Source organism: Psittacula echo, assembly GCF_963264785.1.
Source record: "Psittacula echo genome assembly, chromosome: 3".
NCBI classification, from domain to species: domain Eukaryota; kingdom Metazoa; phylum Chordata; class Aves; order Psittaciformes; family Psittacidae; genus Psittacula; species Psittacula echo.
Window position 1 is genome coordinate 48,266,776 of NC_137736.1, and position 4,403 is coordinate 48,271,178.

Here is a 4,403-nt window from a genome sequence, read left to right on the forward strand (position 1 = left end):
GAAAAATGAATACACCTGTACGGTATGGTACTGTATGAACCCCATCATGGGAAGGCCAATACTGGATGCACTGATGGTACTTCACAGAACAGGGCAGAACAGAGAAACTTTTCTCCTACAACTCGAAGTTACACATCATACTGCATTATAAGTCTTTGGGTGTCTTCTAAGACCTGTGCACAGAATTCTGCATGCGGCAGACCCACTCTGGGCAAGAGTACAGGTACTGCATTTAGCACACATTTGCACTTCATTTCCTCGTGATTCTGGTTTCCATTTCTCTCATATTTCCTCCCATTGTGGGCTGACATAAGCGGATAAGAACTGTTCACTCTCTTTGTTGTATGCCCAAGCCCTGTGTTGAAAAAAGGAAGGTAATTTTTATAAGCATACAGGTTACCTAAAAGTTGCCCTCATCATAATTTTGGCCATACACTCCAATAGGAGAGTGATCCTCATGTAACGTTACTGCTTTTATTTTCCTTCCTGAAGAAAATGGACATAAGAGAACATGATACAAATGGCAATAAATCACTGGCACTGATTTGGTTGACTAAGAAAGTGATGTTGACAGGAGACATTCGGGAAGTGTGGGTTTGAGATAGGAAATGGTCAGTTTTTGTTGACACTTCAGGGATGTGGATTGTACTATAAACTTAACAGTGAAATGATGGAAGCAGCATCATCCTATGCCACACACTCTGCAGCCCACTGTGGGCAATCCTTGGTGCTTTCCAATGCAGAGTGCACATTTTAAGGCAATATATGTGAAATCTGGAGGTCACATCCTTCCCCTGCCTGCTGCCCAGTGGCTACGCTACTGTCTCAGATTTTTCATATATTGTCTTATCTGTGGGCACTGATAAAACCTTCGTAACAGTGTAAGTTACCTTTGCATTATTACAATGATAACAGTGGTGGCGGTCCACATTCAGCACCCTGTTTCCCCAAAAGTTCCTGGAAAAACTCCCGTTTAATGAGACTGAGACTGAACCTGGTCTCTTGGATGATACTGTCATTCACATAGATCCTAATCTCATCAGCTTCTGAAGTCAGCAAAAGGTGTGCAGTGTTTGTTTCCATTTCACCTGGGGAGTTGCAAAGCACTGTATACAATTAGATCTGCAGTTCTCCAGGTACATTTCCATGAGTGACTAGTGCTGACAGTAGCACATTGACTCTTTCCTCATGAGAGTTGAACACAACTATTTAAGACGAAAGATTAACTTCCTCAGAGTTTAAAACTGTTAATTTGTCAAATTTGAAAACTGAGGTTAAGTTTGGCCATAGCTGTTAATTAACTTATATGATAGCTCTCAGTATTTTACTTTCCTGGGATTTTCCATTTCAAAGCCTTCGAAAGAAGCAGAAAAGTACCTTGCTAATCATGTTGAGAAGATGGAAGGGGTTTGTTTGTTTTACCGAGTCATATGCTTTCTTGAAATTTCAGTCCTCTCTTGATTTGTTTGGAAGTCCAAATTGCAGTATACTGTTAAGTACACGCATACAGATAATACATGAACTTCTGGAAGCTGCAAACACTGAAAAAAACATCGGGATATTGTTATTTTCAACCAGGTAAATTCATTTAGTACAGGAAGAGAAATAGGTCCTTGCACTAGATCAGTGATATTTCTGGGATGTAGATTGTGCATGAGATTCTGCATGGCTATCACCTGTAGCTCAACAGTAGTCAGGAAAAACAAAGTTACTATAAAAGAGGAACTATCTAAAAATCTAACACCTCACAGAGTAACAGAGTTAAAGCCATACCTTGCATATATGCATGTAGATTGTCATTTGTTAAAGCAGACGAATGCCTGACTTATTAATTAGTGGCAAATAAATGCAGAGATGCTTCAACAGTGCTACTTATCTATCTAAAATGGGAGCTAAAATGGGTAAAAAACCCATGCATATAGATTTATTACCAAGATATGAAGCGACAGGATGTCTGTCTTTTTAGATCATGCTGAATAATCTAAAATTACCATGCATGTAGATTTATTACCGAGATATGAAGTGACAGGATGTCTGTCTTTTTGCATTGTGCTCATAATCTAAAATGCCATTTATAACCTGAAAGATTAGGGAGATTTTTAAGACAGTATTTAAAAATTCCATTAATTTGAAGAAAAGTTGTCTTTCTGCTAACACCTGCTCTAATCTAGCTTGTCCTCCTAGCTTGTTTAAAAAACATGCTGGCTTAGGAAAAAGATTCGTAGATGTGCAGCAATTGGTTGCTTACATGCAGTGCTCTGTGCATATACAACCAGCTTAGCACATGGGCTGTCAGCTGGATGGGTTTGGCCTGGATCCAAGCTGCCATGCACGTGTTAACTGCGCGATGCTCTCCCTGTGAGCTCTGAGCTGGGGTTTTTATCACACTGCTGCTTCTCCTGGCCTCCTCCCCTCTCTGCTGGAAAAAAGCATTTGTCTTGCTGCTTGCCAGCAACACAAATTGGGGAAAATCAGCCACCGCAGCTGAAAGTTAGCAGCCCTGATCATGGAACCCAGTCATGTCGTCTGAGGTTGTTCCTGCTGGGTGTTGTGTGCCTTCGATGTACTTTGACACCAGCTCCATGTGATTCTGAGGGAAAGAACTGATTTACAGTGGTTTACAGCAGGGAGGAATGGTGATGCCACGTATTCACGCTCAATTCTCTTTGCCTTCTGACAGCAGGGAAGCCACGTTTGGCTTTTCCCTTCTCTTCCTAAGTTCTCCAGTATTTTCCCCAAAGGTAAAAAAAGGTTCACATGCTCACTATTGAAGTAACACATGAATTTAGAATGAAACTGATCACATTCACGTTCTTCTAAGGACTTTTTAAATTACAAATGTTACAGAGATGTCTTTCATACATCTGTACATTTTTCAGTGCTCTCCTTTTGATCCATGCACATGCACTGTGTTAGTTTAAGCTGTCATTAGAAATTAATACACGATTTTTATGTTTTCATTGGCATAGATCGAACGTCTGACCAGATAATGTATCCAGTAATCTTGTACTCAGAACCGGTTGCCTAGTGAGAGCAAACAGGTGCCCAGAAATTAGTTTGATTTAATGACTTCTAAAGATGGGATATCGAGTCCTTTAACAGTGGCTTCTAAAAATAAGATTAAATTAGTAAAACATTAAGTTCTTAATTACCTAAAAGTCCAAGTATTCCTATGTAGTAAATACTGGTTATTGTTTTCCATAAATTCAGTCCCACAGTTCAGTGAAATTTTCTAATTCTTGTGAAGGTCTTTGGTTTTGCAGGCTCAAGACAGACTTCTCAGTGCTAAAGGACCAAATGAAAGTAATTTTGAAGCTATTTTTGATTTGTGAACTAACCATTAATCAGAGTGGCTACATGGGGACTACAGCACCAGAGTGGACTAAAATAATCCTGTCTTGCTGCCCAGAATGCAAAGACTGTTCAAGTACTTGTGATACGTTCCAGTTTCTGAATCCATTCTCCTCTGCATTTCTTAAAGTATTTCCATGTGTGCGTATATGTATACACAGTGTACCATGTCTACAAAACAGAATATATGCTTATTCACCATGCTTCCTATGAAGTCTCATTTTATTGTACTTCTTATTCTAGTTGCTACCATAATGATGGTATTTTTCCACTTTTATGACATTCTTTTCATGCAAAGCAATGCCTCAGCTGTGAGGCTTTTGTGGGGAATGAGATGTTTGCTCTGCCAGGCTCAGACAAGCTCCTTAGCCAGAAAGTGGAGTGGGGTTTTGTCAGGGATGGGGGTACATGCCACTGGGGCCATGATGCTGGCTCTTCAGAAGTTCTGTGAGTTCAAAGGCAAATAAGAGGAAAATCTGGAGCCCTGTTTTTTGGGGCTGGGGCTTCTGTGCTCGTCACTCATTTATTTTGGGTTGAAAAAGGTGCCCAGTCTTCCTTTATCCTCAGGGGCCCTCTGTGGGGCCAGCCAGTTTCCCAAGGAAGCTGGGCGGAAGCTTCCTTTGGGATCTGGTGGCACCTGAGCTTCAAATTCACCTGCTGTGGGTAAGAGCACAGCGTCCTACCACCGCAGTCACTGGCTGCTCAGCTGCGATGTCCCTCGGACATCTCTATGCCTGTCTGACATCGCATCTATGAGGAAAAAAGGTTGGTCTGGAGCACTGTGTGAAGTTTTGTATTATTTTAAAAAGGAGGAAGGAAAATTAAGAAGTTGTTATGGCTTTTTTGTTTTTTACTATATAAAAAGGTAGTAAATAACCAACAGAAGACACTTGTTTCTAATGCCTGTTTTAGCTAAAATAATGGGGGTTAATTATTAAACCTTTGGTTGCTCACTTATGCTCCTGATGCTTTAATCCTGGGTCACAGAAAGTTTAAGAGTGCTTTACAGGGGAGGCTCACTTCTTTTTCTTCAGCCTTTCCATGCTGACAGG